The following is a 17,237-nucleotide window of genomic DNA, read 5'->3' on the forward strand; positions in this document are numbered from 1 at the left end:
CAACATATGCATGTTCTATAATACTATAATATACTATAGTTCTATAATACTGCCTGCCTATTTACAATCTTATATTTTATGTGTAATTGTACGAAGTATGTTTTACATTGCTGATGATGTGCTGTTGATTTGTATTTCTGTGAATTTATTGTAGACTACCCATTATATCGCGTGTCTGAATTCTCGGGGTATCAGGACTGGCCTAGTGTATTGTCTGTTTAAAGAAAACAAACCATCTCCATTTTATCGTTGAGCCCGAATGGGACCAAAGTCTGTAATTTACGCATCCAGAATGCTTCTCTCTGGAGAAGGATCTTTGCATTGTCGAATCCTAATCTCTGTGGGACCTGTTCAACTATCTGAAATCTCAACTGCGCTATAGTGTGCCTTGCTTCTGTCCAATGTTGCGCCAGAGGTGATGTGGTGTTTTTCAATCGTATCCGACTTTTGTGCTCCGTTAACCTCACTTTTAGTTTTCTATCAGTTTTTCCTACGTATAGGAGCCCGCACGGGCACTTGATAGCATATACCACATGCTCCGAATTACATGTTGTATTGTGTTTAAGCTGAATTTTTTCACCAGTTCTTGGGTGCAGAATACATACAGAGTGCAGCACCCACATACATACATTTTCACAAGATATAAATAGCGGCAGAGGCAACAAGTTTCAAGACGTTCCCTCTTCTAAACTGTAGAGCAGATTTAAGACTTCTCTTACACGTGACTCCATGATGGGATCGTATTGATCAATTTAATAAGAGCACTATCGTGTTGGTCCTATTATCATTTATTCATACGGTGGTCACCCTTGGTACAGCATAGACCTACACTAATGAAACGCTTATCCACAGGTGGATGTTAAAAAGACTCTCTCATAAAGTGCAAGATATGCCGCTAAATGATCAAGTAGCCATATCATTTTCTTCAACATGTGTAAACTTTCACACTAATCTCTCAAAATTTGAGAGATAAAAACCGTCCTGAAGAAGGTGTTCCCATCCTCATAAAGCACCGAAACGCCGCGTCGACTTTTGGTTTTTTAATGTGTAATTTGCAAATCGTTTTTGTTGTAATGATTGTATTATGTATTGACTTCAAGATTATGTCTTGATTAGTTAAAAACCTTTTTTTTAATTAATAAACTGATGGTTTTAACTGTTTCTTACAGTATATTGTTTTTATATTGTTCTTTTAAATTTTTGGGATTTACACAGAGGTTCAAAACTGACGTTACTTATAGAGCGAGGGTAACTCTAATTTGGTCTCAAGGCTATTTGTAGGTCGTTCACTGCCTCCTATGGTATTACTGTGGCCAGGCGGTATTACGACGCAGTAAGCATCCTTTTGTTTAGGGACTTTATTTCTTTTTAATCTTATTCACCCTGTCCCTTATTGGTTCAGAGGGTATCTCCTTTTTCGTTTTTGTCTTTTCCACAGGTGCCAGCAGATAAAGACTCTAAAAAATTGGACCAGTCTGCGAAAAAGATTTTCTCCTCGGGTAGCATGGCTCTTAAATCTACCAATGCTACTTGCCTGCTGGGGAGATATGTTCATGCATTGATGGACTCTGTGAAACAATTGTCAACTAAGCTTCCGGAGGAAGATAAAAAGAACTTCAATGAGGTAGTCTCTGATACTCAGGCAGCAGCCCGCCTAGTAATTCAGAGTGGCATGGACACGGCTGACTCTGTGGCCAGGATAATGGGCTCTACTGTTGCCACGAGAAGGGCCGCATGGCTAAAGTCGTCTGAATTTTCAGCAGATGTACAGTCTACTCTAATGGACGTATCATTTGACGGAACAGGCCTCTTTGGAAAGAAAGCGGATGTAGCATTGGAGAGGTTCAAAGATAGCCGGGCAATGGCAAGGTCTTTGGGCCTGCAGGCTAGAGGCTCTGCCACTAGGAAGTTTAGGGGATTTGGTAGATCCACTTTTGTCCCTATAGACAAGGCCAGCAGCAACAGCAGCAGCAGCAGCAAAACCCTTTGTATAAATCATACAGAGGTAAACAAAGGGGTCGTGCTCGTGGACGCCAAGCCTCCTCCTCCTCTACTTCCTCCTCTAACAATCAACCCCCACCTGCAGCAGCAAAGCAGCCCTAGATCCGCCATTCCGGATCATGCGGGTCCGGTAGGGGGTCGGCTTACTCATTTTCTACGGGATTGGGAATCGGTTACATCAGATCTTTGGGTTCTCTATCTCGTAGAAAATGGGTATGCTCTTCCTTTACAGGAGTTCCCTCCCAATTACCCTCCTTGCCATGGTTATTGTTCGGAGGACCACCTGCTTCTCCTGCAGGAAGAAGTCCTGGCACTGTTCAGAAAAGGTGTGATAGAGGTGGTTCCAGAGCAGGAAAGGGGTCAGGGGTGCTACTCCCGGTATTTCCTGATCCCCAAGAAGGATGGCAGGTTACGTCCAATCCTGGACCTCAGGATTTTGAACCTCTATCTCAAACAGGAGAAGTTCAAAATGCTCACACTTGCACAGGTTCTTCAAGCGCTGATGGAAGAAGACTGGATGGTGTCGATCGACTTGCACATCCCCATTCTGAAGTCGCACAGAAAGTATCTCCGTTTTACGGTGGGATCGCAACACTACCAGTTTGCGGTCCTTCCGTTTGGGCTTACTACTGCGCCTCGAGTTTTCACCAAGGTGATGGCTGTGGTGGCTGCACATCCCAGAAGGTCGGGGATTCCAGTATTCCCGTACCTGGACGATTGGCTGATCAAAGCGAAATCTCCAGAGACAGTGCTCTGTCATCTGCAGGAGACAACTCAGTTGTTACACAGGTTGGGTTTTTCAATAAATGTACCCAAATCTCACCTGGTGGCCTCCCAGCGCAACCTGTTCATAGGTGCGGTACTGGACACTTCTGTGTGTCGTGCATTCCCTCCTCCTCAAAGGATTCGCGATATACAGGAAATGATTCCCTTGTTTTGCAATGGAGCGGTCGTTCCAGTCCTGAAGGTTCTTCGCCTGCTCGGTCTGATGGCTTCTTGCATTCTGTTGGTCAACCATGCACGCTGGCACATGAGGGCACTCCAGTGGTGCCTCCGCAGGCAGTGGTATCAGCACAATGGAGATCTCAGGGAGTCGGTCAGGATCTCCAGAGAAACTGCGGCGGATCTGTCTTGGTGGAGTGTGGAAGGCAATCTGTCTCAAGGGAAGCCTTTTCATCTACCTCCTCCGGTGGCCACAGTAATAACGGATGCATCCACTCTAGGGTGGGGTGCTCATCTAGGGGATCTGGAGGTCAAGGGTCTTTGGTCTCCAGAGGAAAGGTTGCTTCACATCAACCTTTTGGAATTGCGGGCAATACGTCTGGCGCTCAAGGCCCTCCTCCCTTCCCTTCGCGGTCAGTCAGTTCAAGTCCTGACGGACAATACGACCGCGATGTGGTATATCAACAAACAGGGAGGAGTGGGGTCGCAGTGTCTCTGCAGAGAGGCGCTGCGACTCTGGTCCTGGGTTCGGGACCATCAGATTTGTCTGATGGCAAATCACCTGGCCGGAGTTCTGAACGTCCGTGCAGATAGCCTCAGTCGGCAGTTCTCGGCCGATCACAAGTGGAGGCTCCATCCAGAGGTAGTTCTCTACATCTTTCGGATGTGGGGAACTCCTCGGGTGGATCTGTTCGCCACTCACGAGAATGCTCACTGCCCGTCATTCGGCAGTCTCCAGTTTCCGATGCAAGGAGCCTTGGGGGACGCGTTTCAGTTGAGTTGGGGCTCACAACTCCGTTACGCGTTTCCTCCCATACCCTTGATTCCTCGGGTTCTAAGGAAGGTTCGCCAAGACCGGGCCCAAGTCATATAGATCGCCCCGGATTGGCCCTTGTGTGGTACACGGATCTTCTCCACCTCTCCTCTCACCCACCGCTCCGTCTCCTTCTCAGGGCAGACCTCCTCTCTCAGATGGAGGGGCAGGTTATACACCCCCACCTCCACACATTACACCTTCATGCTTGGAGATTGAACGGAGCAACTTGAATTCCTTTTCTCTCCCTCACGATGTGGTGGATGTCATTCTTTCTGCCAGGCGTGACTCCACTAAGTCCATCTATTCTTTTAGGTGGTCTAAATTTGTCTCTTGGTGTGGGGAGAGGGCTGTTGACGCTTTAAAGGCTCATTTGTCTGACATTTAACAGTTTGCTCTTTCTCTGGCGCAGCAAGGATTTGCTGTTGCCACGGTCAAGGGTTATCTTTCGGCTTTGTCGGCATTTCTCTGTTTGCCGGATCAGCCCTCTCTTTTTAAGTCTCCTGTAGTTTTAAGGTTTTTGAAGGGTCTCACTAATAAGTTCCCTCCTACTCCTTTTATTGTTCCTCATTGGGATTTGACTCTTGTGTTAACCTATTTGATGGGTTCTCCCTTCGAACCCTTGCACAAGTGTCCCTTGAGGCTTCTATCTTTTAAAACGGTCTTCTTGGTTGCAATTACCTCGGCAAGGAGGGTAAGTGAGCTTCAGGCTCTTAGTTCCAAGCCCCCTTTCTTCACCATTCATGCTGAAAGAATGGTACTCAGGACCTGGGCTGCTTTTCTCCCTAAGGTGGTAACTCCCTTCCATCTAGGACAATCCATTACCCTTCCTACCTTTAATCCTCCCCCTCACCCTTCCAAGGAGGAGGAGAGGCTTCATCGCTCGGACCCTAAGGGAGCAGTCAGTTTCTATCTCGATAGGACTAAAGAATGTCGTGTTGATGATCAGCTCTTCGTGGGTTTTGCTGGCTGCAAGAAGGGCAGAGCGGTGCACAAGCGCACACTTTCCAGATGGATAATCCTGTGCATCAAGATCTGCTACTCTCTGGCGGGTAAGGACCCTCCTGAGGGTATCAGAGCACATTCAACTAGAGCAAAGTCTGCAACATCCGCTTTGTCTAGAGGTGTTCCTGTTGAGGACATTTGCAGAGCCGCGACTTGGGCCTCCCTCCACACTTTCGCGAAGCACTATTGCTTAGATACCGAGGTGAGGAGGGACGGCCACTTCGCGCGCTCTGTCCTCCAAGATTTCCTGGTATAGCAGTGTGGACACCCTCCTCCGGGAGTGGGGACTGCTGTGGGACTCTATTCACAAGGTGAGGAATCCACAAGGCAGATGTATCTATCAGAAGAACAAGTTACTTACCTTCGGTAACGCTTTTTCTGGTTGATACAGTATCTGCCTGTGGATTCCTCACTGACCCACCCGGTTCCCCGTTGTCCGCTCTGCTATACCTGGGTTTATGTATTTATATTTGTATATATTGGGTTTTTAATACCTTTGCTACGCACTATGTGTGCAGTTTTGATTTGTATGTACTATGTGCACTGTATATATGTATATTTGCTGTCATTGGTCCTTCCGGGTGCCTCGAAGGCATGGAAAAAAGGGCGGAACAGACGTCATCACGCCGACGTGGTTCTAATAAGGAGTCGGTGACGTCAGACGGAGTCGCGCGCGATGCCTTGCTCCTATGACGTCGTCCACGCCGGCGTGCTACAAAGAATTTTCCGAACGTTGCTGACGCAAGGGGATATTCACAAGGTGAGGAATCCACAGGCAGATACTGTATCTACCAGAAAAAGCGTTACCGATGGTAAGTAACTTGTTCGTTACAGGCACATGTCTGTGACATAACCACATTTTATTTGTTTGTGGTGCTTTGAGTAGACCACAATTCCAAGACCTGCGTGGACTGCTGTGCCATGAACCTGAAGTGCTGATGCTCCTTGCCGCCTGCTGTCGGATGACTCCTCGACATTCAAGATCCTAGTCGTGCGGAAGGTCCCAGGACCGCTCGCGGAGCTGTCCTCGGGTAAGTTCGACAAGAAGTTGAATCATTCTTCCACATTCCAGCACCGGTCTAAAGGCCAGATGTATGTCACCAAATACCGGTCGGTAACGGCCGATTTCGGCCGTTACCGACCGGTATTTGGTGACTGAGATGTAGGGGGCCTTAAATTTACCGATTCGGTATATTTACAGAATCGGTATAATTATCGATTCTGTAAATTACCGAATCGGTAAATTTACCGAATCTCAAGTTTGTGATGTAGGTGGCACTGAAAACAGTGCCACCGGCCCTTAAGAACTCGTTATTTACCATGACATAATATGTCATGGTAAATAACGGATTCCTGTGTACATGCACATCTGTGCATGTACACCTGTGCCATATGGCACACATACATAACCTAAGGGCATATATGTGTGCCACATGGCACACAAGACAGAATCAGGGGTGCAACAGGGTGTCAAAGTGACACCCTGTCCCCCTTGCAAATTCGGTAATTTTACCGAATCGGTATTTACCGATTCGGTAATTGACATTGATTCCTATGGGCCTCAAGGCCCATAGGAATCAATGCCAATTACAGAATCGGTAAATACCGATTCATTAATTACCGAATCATACAGATTTGGTAATTAATTCGGTAAAATTACCTCCATCTCGATTGCCAGTTCTTAAATACCGAATCGGTATGATTCGGTATTTAAGAATCGGTAATCTGGGTTTACCTACATTGGGCCCTAAGTCTTTGGATGAGGCACAGGACAGTCAGCACTCTAGGCCTCGTTACACCATGGAGCCTGTGCCTGGGTCTGCTCTGTGCCTCTCTGAGATTCCTGGAGCTGGAGCGACCCCTGCCCAACTAAAAGAATTCTATAAGGCCATGCACCTCATATTTGAGTGGCTTCAGTCCCCATGGGTTCAAGAAGGGCCCCACTGGATTTCCGCTGGCCACCCTCGGCAGCAGTTGGGCGACACAGATACAGTACTGGATCCGGAGTGGGTCCGCCTCCACAAGGCTGCAACCTTCTTTGGAGTCCTCTCCAGTGCTTTCGTTCCAGGCACTGCCGACACCCCACAGCAGTGCCAACCACATCATCATTCCTGACTCCAATATGAAAAGTCACATGGGCATCATCCGATTCAGATTACTAGCACCTATCAGTCCCATGCCTTCCAAGTCAAAGCCAGTGCCTTTTTCCTCAATAGGCCTGGAAACCGAGATGATTGGGAGGGGTCTGAGGACCCTTATGAATACCATCATCCCCCTGAGGAAGCAGAGGATAACTGGTATGAGGCACTGACAGATGCCTGTAGTTTGGATACCTCCCTAGACACTGGCTTGGTCTCTCCTCCCACCATGACTAGGGAGGAGGGAGCCTCTTTTGCTATGATGTTGTGGAAAGAGGATGTGGTTATGGACGTTCAGCTACTCTTAGTGGCAGCCAAGACAAACATCATGAGAGAGGGGCTTGCACTGGGAGTTGTCCCCTCCGAACCAGTACTCCCATTCGATGAAGCCCTCACAAATGTTCTACTCGGGGTCTGGTCCAAGCCCTAAACAGGCGCTCTTCTGCACTGGACAATTGCCCATTCCCATCACCCCACTCCGAGGAATCCCATTTTCTTCACCCAACAACCTACCCAGGAGAGCTTGGTGGTCCAAGCCTCCACCTCCTGGGTTAACCCTCGCGCCTACCCTACTGCACAACTGAATATGGAATTTAAAAGGCTGGATACCTTTGGCAAGAAGATGTTCTCTTCAGCTAGCCTCACACTGCAGTTGTTGATCACCTTGTGCCCTTTGGGGCGATACACCCACAGGGTGTGGGACTTGGTTCCGCATATGCTACCTATGGTCTCTGAGGGGGCAATTGCTGATGGGCGAGATGCATCAAGGTTCATGACAAAATGTGGACTGGACACGACCAGCTGGCTATTTAGAGCAATTGCATATTTGGTGGCACTTAGACCCCATGCCTGGTTGAGAACTATTTACATTTCAGGGGATGTTCATGCTTCCCTCTACGACATGCTTTTTGATGGCTCTCGCCTTTTTGGTGTCAAGTCTGGAGCACTTTAAAGACAGCAGGGCAACAGCCAGATGTTTGTGCCTATCCTTTTCTCCCCACCAACCCCAGTCTGCCTTTTTTCCCTTCAGTGGCTATGGTAGGGGCTGCAAACTGCATCCTTTCCCAACCATCCACCATGGGCAGCAGTCTTCCCAGCCTTTTCATGGTCACAGGCGCAGTGCCCACAAACAACGTGGAACAAGGAGCAAGAAGTCATTCTCCACCACCATCTCCCCTGCAGCTGCCACTCCTAAACCCTTTTAGTTTGCCCTCATACCAGCGCAGACACCCAGTGCGTGGCAGGATTTGCCATTACCATCTGCACTGGCAGTCCTTATCATCAAACAAGTGGGCCATGCAGATGTCCAGAGGAGCTACTCCATTCATTTTCTGGAACCCCCCATCATCAATGTCGCCTGCTCATGATCAGCTAACGGAGGGCCATCACTCCTTGCTCTGCCAGTAAGTACTGTCTCTTTTGGCCAAAGGAGCCATTAAGAGGGTGCTGACATCAGAAGTAGGTTGTTGGTTGCTATTCCCGCTACGTGCCCCAGTATTGGAACTTTCCTAGATTCCCATAGCATGGTTGTCGTCGTCGAAGCCCTCGTCGTCACCATCGTCTACGAAATCCTCGGCGTCGCTGCCGTCGTCGATATCCCCGCCGACATCCCCGTCGACGTCGCTGTCACCGTCGTCGACGATCCTGCCGACGCCGATTTTACCGTCGACGAGCCCGTCGACTGTATAACTTTCGTCACCTTAGATTTAGACGCCTTAGTCGATGGAGCCTTCTGCTGCGTCATCGACGACTTGGAGCTTTTCTCTGACTTCTCAGATGACAGAGAAGATGGTTTCTTAAAAGTTGTAGCAGTCTCCACTACTGCTGAAGGCGTAGATGGTCCTTCCCTCTCCTTTACACCGTGGTGAGTAGATTTAACAGGACTTTGGCCCTCAGACTCACGGTGGGGGCTTTTTTGATGCCTTAAATGGACGCTCCACAGAAGGTGAAGGGGATCCCTATCCCTTTTGACTGACCTTCTGGATGATGTTGCAGAAGAAGAGTCCTCACTGTCTCTTGACACCGTGTCTTTTCTGGACTTCAATTTCTGGAGCCAAGTGAGGAGGCGACCCTCGCGGTCCCGGAGGGTCTTTGAAGAGAAGGTGCGGCAGATCTTGCAGTCCGCAGCCTTATGATCTGGATACAGGCAATATATACAGTCCTTATACCTGTCCTCCACATACAGCCTCTTCTTGCCACAGGTGGAACATGACTTGAAAAGGGCTTTCCGCTCCTTGTCAGACATTTCAGAAGAAATACCTAACAATCCTGAAGAAAAAAGTTGAAGAAATCCTCAAATAGAGTAGAAAATGAGCAGAGCTCAAAGGAGACTCCCTAAGCACAACGTGCGGTAGAAAATCGGAGGCTCTGAGGTTCCTTCAGGAGGGTTCTATGGGGTGAGGCTCTTCTGATTGGCTGATGCTTAGTTTGGTCTCTTTTACAAAAATAGGCGGATATGCTACAAAAGGGAATGAGGCCTAGGCCTTTTTTCTTTCTCTTTTGTACCTACTGCTATGTTATTTTTGTTACAGAGACTCCCATTCCGACGACGGGGAATGATACAAGTTATGGGAATCTATGAAAGTTACCAATACTGGGGAATCAAAGTTACAGGTAAGTAACTTGTTTTCTTTCTACTGCCCAAAAAGGATGGAGGAATCATCTAATCTAGACCTGTGCCTTCACAACTTCTTTCTGGAAAAAGAGAAGTTCAGGATGCCCACGTTATCTCAACTAGGTCCTGTCTGCCCAGGAGACTGGATGGTAGACCGTCCTGCCTGCCCACAGGTGTTACCGGCGGTTCACGGTGGGCAACAAGCTGTACCAGTTCGCCTTGCTCCTCTTTGTCTCTATCTGCGCCCCGAAGAGTGTTCACCAAAGTGTTGGCGGTGGTTGTTGCACATCTAAGGATGTCAGGGGTTCCAGTTTTCTCCTACCTCAATGATTGACTGTTGTAGGCAGGCTCGCCCCAGGCAGTTGTCTCTTACTTCCAGACGACGGCAAACATCCTGCACTCGCTGGGGTTACCTATTAACATGCTGAGGTCATACCTAACTCCCTCTCCCATTCATCGGAGCTGTTCTGGACATGGTGCAGTTTTGGGCCTATCCTCCCAAAAGGTGAGTCCTATGATTCCAAGGTTTCAGCCTCTACTCTGGATTTCAGTCAGATGACTCTGAGGCTGTTGGGTCTCGTGACCTACTGCATCCTGCTGGTAACACATTCTTGTTTGCGTATGCGAGCTATGCAGTGGAACCTGAAGTACAAATGGGCACGGCATCAGGGAAATCTGGTTCAGATCTTGGAGTGAACTGACAAATACCTGCAGTAATGGCTGACGAACCACAGTTGGGTCACAGGCAGACTCCTATCCCTTCCCCACCCATGGTTGACTGTAGTGACAGAAGCATAACTCATGGGTTAGGGTGGTCATCTGGTAGAGATCAGAAGACTCTGTTTCTGGCAGAGTCCCAGCTCCACATGAGCCTGCTGGAGCTGCGGGTGATCCGACTGGCATTGAAAGCCTTTCTTCCTTAAATGATCATGGGAAGGCTAGTTCAGGTGTTCACTGACAACATCACTGCCATGTGGCACATCAGCAAACAGGGTGGAATGGGGTTGTGTTCCCTATGTCAAGCGGCCCTGCTTCCCTGGGCATGCCTAAAACAGCATGGCATTTTTCTGGTGGTTCAGCACCTGGCAGGCTATCTGAATGTCAGAGCAGACAAACTCAGCCATTGATGCCTAGCAGATCATGAATGGCATCTCCATTCGGAGGTGGTACAAGGCTTTCTTGTGAGACTGAGGAGAACCTTGGTTAGATCTACTTGCCACTGCTGAGAATATGCAACGTCAGCAGTTCTGCACCATGGAGTTTCCAAGGCAGCTCTCTCTCTCTGAGACACTTTCTGGCTCAGGCCTTCCGTACCCTCTTCCTCTGATACCACTCCTGCCCAGAGTTCTGAATTAGATCAAGAATTACCAGGCCCAAGTTACTCTTGTGGCCCCATATATCCCACAGAGAGTTTGGTGTCCCGAACTCCTGAGCATGGATATCGGTCCTCTGATGAGGCTGCCCCCTCAGGAGGATCTTCTGTTGTAGCAGCAAGGTAGGGTCCCACACCTGCACAACCTCCACCTTCATGCATGGACATTGAGGGGCAACAGTTGACTGCTTTCAAACTTCCTCAAAAAGTTTGTGGCATTATTCAGATAGCCAGGAATTCCTTCATCAAGAAGGTACATGCCTTCCATTGAGATAGGTTTTCCACATGGCGTGCATCTAAGAACACCGACCCCCTTTTTGCACCCCTGTGCCAAGTTCTCTTGTTTGGTCTTACGGTGGCCTAGAAGGGCTCTGCCCTGGGCACTGTTAAAAGTTGCTAATCAGCCATTTCAGCGTTCTTGGGGTTACAGGACTGACCTTCTATGTTTAAGTCACCTGTTGTGACCTGTTTTCTCAAGGGACTTCAACACCTTTTTACTCCAAGATCATTCAGCATGCACCTCAATATGGTCCAAACATTTCTCATATGCACACCATATGAGCCACTCCACAACTGTCCATTCTGCCTACTCACCTTCTAAACAGCTTTTCTGATATCTATAACTTTGGCGAGAGGGTCAGTGAACTGCAAGCATTCTTAGCCTTGCACATTCATTCCACCAGTGCCAAGGCTCCAACCACTGTGTTAGTTCGCGTAGTTCCTGTCCTGGAAATCTGTCATTCAGCAACGTGGATGTCATTGCACATGTTCACCGAACATTACTATCTGGTACGTCATGATGGCCATTTGACCCATTCTGTCCTGCAGGACCTTTTAGTCTAAATACATTTGCAGACCCACCTCTGGGAAGGAGGTAAAGAATCTGTGGCTAGAAGTCTCTATCATATGAACAAGTTACCTACTTTCTGTAATGCTTATTTGTTAAAGACTCTATCTAGCTGTAGATTCCTTACTAACCCTCTCATCCTCCCCTTTTTATGACATGATTTCATTGAGGAGCACCCTTCCTAGGCCCTTAGCACTGCACACCAGTGCATGAGCATTCTTTGTGGCTCAGCGCTTCTGGCGTGGAAAGTCACAAAAATAATCTGATGTCAGCATGCTGGGGTAGCACCTATATAGGCACCGTGCACTTCCAGTCTGGCGCAGATGACACTGCTGATGCAGAGCAGACACTACCTACTGGCACGCAGGGGTACTACTCAAAAAAACTTCCCGATTCAGTCTTACACCTGGACATTATTCTAAGGTAAAGAATCTGGAGGCAGATTGACTCTCTACCAGAAAAAGCGTTATCGAAGGTTAGTAACTTGTTCTTCCACGCTCAAAGTTGAAGAAGTTGTACATGTTACACTTTACAGAGGAGGCAATCATTGCAAAGATTGCGAAGTTACCAGCTTTGCTCGGCTTGCATGTGGGGGAAGGTTTTGGCATAAACAAGTATGTGGGAGGAGAGGATCTTCTTGTAAATACAATTTTTGCGAGAATGCTTGGATGTTGAAAGTGAATTATTTGCAGAGTTGTTATCCAGCAATCCCCCTTTTAGCAGAAAATTTTCTGAGTTCTTTATTTTCATAAAAAACTCTTAAACATCTTGATCAGAAAGATCTTTGAGCATTTTAACTTTTCAAGCATTTCAGTGAGCACTACCATAGTCATGATAAACTGGTGAGGAAGTCCGTAGATTAGATAAACATAGCTTTTGACTGAGCTTCATATGCAGAGTAAGCTTAAGAGAGGCTCTTCCTCCCCTTCACTGTCACTTTCCAGCATACATGTTTGTGACATAGGCCTGCAACAATGATTAACACTTTGTAATGTCTATGAGAATTATGTTTAGGTTTACCTCGTCCTTTTTGCTCTACACAAGGTTACACACATTGAATATATTTAGAGAAATTTTCACACTGTAAAAGGCCATATGGCTGGGAGAAAAGGGAGAAATCAAGAGGAATTATACATTAGCCTTTTCAGTATAAGTAACTCAGAGCAGACATGCCAGCCTATGCAGTGGGCAATAGGTAAAGTAAGTCACCAAATATTTTGACTTTCAGAAGAATGTGGTTCAAGGTTTTTTGAGAGGTGTTGGCATGTGTTGAGATGTTTTAGACATTATTCCTGAAAATTCAGAATATAGGAAATTACTTTATCTCGGAGCATTACTTTTTGAAACATATATGTAATGGGCAATCTGAAAGAAACACGTTAGTTATAGACTCCTTACCTTAGAATTACCCCAGGGCGTCAGACTGGACCTGGAAAGTTTTTTTGTCAGTAGTACCTCTGTGCGTCGGAAGGAGGCGTCCTTCGGCTCCGCACCCGTCGTTGGCGTCGTGGTCGCCGGGATGACGTTGCGGTAGCTACTTAGACGCTGCCCTTGCACGCTGACGTCAGTTCTGTTTTTTCCATGCCAGCCAACGCAGATCCGGAGAGAGCGGTACCTCCAGTCATTTTTTGACTGAACTTTTTAGGCGACTATTGTTTACGTCTTTTTTAGTCTATGACTCCTAGTGCACGAGGGATGCCCGGATTCAAGGCATGAGGTTCCTGTACCCGACTAATGTTGGTTACGAATCCGCACCTCATGTGCCTCTTTTGCCTGGAGCGCGACCACGCCCCCAAGTCGTGCTCCGACTGCCGGTCCCTGGCTCCACAGGCTTTGCGGGAGCGGCCCCGAAAGCAGCTTGAGTGCCGGTAGTCGGCTTCAAGCCGTTCGAGGTCCCAGTCGCGTGGTAGGTCAAGTCATCAAAGACTTCACACTTGGGGTCGGGTAAATCGAAGCACAAAAAGAAGTTTAAGAAGCACCGTCTCTTTTTGACTTCTCCACGTCGGTCGGATGACGCGACGAGGGATGCGGGAGTTGCCCCTCCCGTGGCTCCACATGCAGGCTTCCCTCTCTTACCGGGACCTGTAGCGGCTCCTGCCCAGCTTCATAAATTTTACAAGGCACTGCACACCATCTGTGGGCAGCTTAATCTGCCGGCACGCCTTCTTCGCCATCGGCTCCGACCCCGGAGGCCCCCTGTGGATCCAGGCCTGGACCCGTAACAGCACTGATTGACCTTATTACACCTCCACCAGCGCCGCTTCCTCCATCACCACAACCGATGCCAGTCGTGTCCCCGGCTGGCGTCGACCCCTGCCTCCATCCCGATGTGTACCCGGAGCTAGACCAGCGTCTTCCGACGCCGGATCCGGCGCGGAGCGGGGTTTTTGTGCCCCTGTTCACTCCTGGGGTCCCTTTTCAGCCAGATTGGCAAACTGAGGATAAGGGGAGGGGTCAGGTGACCCTTTAACTGATCAGCTAGGATCTGAACAGGACTGGAGAGAGGAACTTGGGGACGCCAGTGGTCTCTTCACCTACCCTGACCTTGGCATGTTGTCTCCTCCTACTGTGGCTTTGGAGGTGGGAACGTCATACGCGGTGGTGTTGTGTAGGGCAGCCAAGGCTCTCAACCTCGAGCTTCCTATGGTGGTGGTCAGTACTAACCTCCTGTCAGAGGTGCTTCAGCCGGCTGCGAGCTCTTCGGAGCCCCTGCTGCCGATTAATGAGGCCCTTACTGACGTCCTTTTGGGCACATGGTCCAGGCCCAACAAGGGCCTGGACCCTGTGGATAGGATGATTGCCCGATGCCACCAGCCTGCTCCAGGTGACCCCCTCTTCCTATCCCAACACCCCACCCCGGTGAGCTTGGTGGTCCTAGCCTCCACTTTCAAGAGCGCATTCCCTACCGCTCCACCGGAAAGGAATCCAAGAAGCTGGCTCATCTTGGGAAGAAGATTTTCTCTTCCGCCAGCTTGGGACTGCGGTCTGCAAACACTGCATGTCTATTGGGCCGTTATTCCCACTCTGTGTGGGATACGGTTGCACAGGTGCTGCCTCAGTGTCCGGAGGAGGCCCGGACAGGGCTCTCCCAAGCTGTCGCCGCCGGGAGAGATGCGGCGAAGTTTACCATCCGTTGTGGGCTGGATACCGCTGACTCTCTAGGCAGGACAATTTCCATGTCTGTAGCCTTTCTACGCTACGCCAGGATGAGATCTACTGGCTTTTCGGGGATGTCCAGAACACCCTCATGGACATGCGCTTTGATGGCCGTCGCCTTTTTGGCAACAAAACGGACAACGCTCTAGAGCGCTTCAAAGACTCACGGGCTATGGCCAAACCCTTGGGCCTATTCACTGAATGCCAGGGCGGACAAACTCAGCCACAGGTGCATGTTGGATCACGAATGGCGTCTTCACTCGGAGGTGGTGCAAGGTCTCTTTCGACAGTGGGGAGTGCCTTGGTTAGATCCATTCGCCACCGAACAGAACGCACAATGTCAGCAATTCTGCGTGTTGGAATTTCCAAGGCGACACTCGCTAGGTGACACTTTTTGCCGCGAGTGGAGTTGCGGTCTGTTGTACGCCTTTCCGCCTATACCATTTCTGCCCAGAGGGCTGAAGAAGATCAAGTGCGACCGGGCCCAAGTCATCCTTGTGGCTCCGGATTGGGCACGAAGAGTCTGGTATCCCAAGCTGCTCAACATTGCTATCGATCCTCCGATCCGACTGCCTCTTCGGGAGGATCTTCTGTCGCAGCAGCAGGGGACGGGCCTCCACCCGAACCTGTCTAGCCTCCACCTCCTTGCATGCAGATTGAGCGGTGGCAGTTGACGTCGTTTGATCTGCCTCCTGAAGTCTGTGATGTAATCTTGGCAGCCAGGCATCCCTCCACTAAGACGGTATACGCCTGCAGGTAGAACAAGTTTGTGGCATGGTGCACAGCAAAGGCTGTAGATCCCCTCTCTGCACCTCTTTCTGAAGTTCTCATGTTTATTCTTTCTTTAACCCAGCAGGGCTCTGCTCTGGGCACTATCAAGGGCTATCTTTCGGCCATCTTTGCCTTCCTTCGGCTTCCAGATCAGCCTTCTCTTTTCAAGTATCAGGTGGTTAATCTTTTCTTAAAAAGGCATAACTCATCTCTTTCCTCCTATTCCCTTCATTATGCCTCATTGGGACTTCAATCTAGTCTTAACCTATTTAATGTGCACTCCCTATGAGCCGCTTCACAACTGTCCTTTGAGGCTTCTGACGCTTAAAACTGCATTCCTGGTAGCCATCACATCTGCCAGAAGAGTGAGTGTGCTCCAGGCTCTTTCCTCCAAGCCGCTTTTACTGTCTGTCCATCCGGATAAGGTGGTGCTCAGGACTCGTCCATCCTTCCTTCCTAAGGTTGTCACTGTCTTTCACACCGGGCAGACCATCACTTTGCCCACCTTATTTCCACCTCTGCAACCTTCGAAAGAGGAAGAGAGGCTCCACCGTCTGGACCCAAAACATGCACTTTCTTTCCATCTGGATCGCACAAAACAGTTCCGGTGGATGACCAACTCTTTGTTGGCTACGTGGACGCCAAGGAACGTCGGGCCGTACACAAGCAAACCATTTCTCGATGGGTCATTTTGTGTATTAAAGCATGCTGTTTTCTGGCTAAAAGGGAGCCTCCAGTGGGGCTACGTGCCCATTCCACCAGGCTGATAGCAGCCAATAATCCCTTGGGAACAGCAGTTCCTCTGCATGACATCTGTCAGACAGCTACGTAGGCATCACTGCACATGTTTATAAAACACTACTGTCTGGACAGCCAAGTCCGGAGAGATGGCTTCTTTGTCCGTTCTGTTCTCCAGGATTTTCTGGCGTGATCTTGGTTCGCAGACCCACCACCGGGGTTGGTATTGCTGGGGTATCTATTCTAAGGTAAGACATCTATGTTTCTTTCAGATGAACAAGTTATTTACCTCCGGTAACGATATATCTGTAAGTTATAGATTCCTTACCGTCCCACTCATCCTCCCAGTTCTGCGAACTGATTTCTAGGGTTAAGGATATCCTTTCAGGGCCCTAGTTTTGTGCACCAGTGGTCAGTGTCTTGCATGGCTCTGCGTTTCTAGCGCAGAAAGTCATGTACAGAACTGATATCATCACGCGAGGGCGGCGTCTAAGTAGCTCCCGCTACGTCATCCCGGCGACCACGACACCACCTTCCGATGTGCATAGGGGATGTATGACATTACAAGGCATGCTTTTACATCGCATGCCTTTACAACGCGTTTTTTACAACGCATGCCTTTACAACGCATACTGCTTTGGGTTGCTGGATAGTGAATTGTTTAATTTACTATTCCAACTCCAGTCCCCGTGGATAGTAGGGAAGGTGTTGGATAGTACATTAAACCTATTCCCTATCCTAGAGTGCCCCCCAACGCTATGCGTTGTAATGGTTTGCGTTGTAAAAGTTGCGTCGTAAAGGCACTGCGTGGTAAAAGTTGCGTTGTAAAGGTTGTTCAC

The 17,237-nt window shown here is 48.9% G+C and overlaps 1 protein-coding gene across 1 annotated transcript in view; it reads left to right on the forward strand.

The window, feature by feature from the left end:
* Positions 1–17,237, forward strand: part of RYR3 (ryanodine receptor 3) — a 1,933,484-nt gene that overhangs the window by 1,267,012 nt on the left and 649,235 nt on the right. The window lies entirely within an intron of this gene.

This window comes from Lissotriton helveticus, chromosome 9 (genome assembly GCF_964261635.1).
Source record: "Lissotriton helveticus chromosome 9, aLisHel1.1, whole genome shotgun sequence".
Classification (NCBI taxonomy): domain Eukaryota; kingdom Metazoa; phylum Chordata; class Amphibia; order Caudata; family Salamandridae; genus Lissotriton; species Lissotriton helveticus.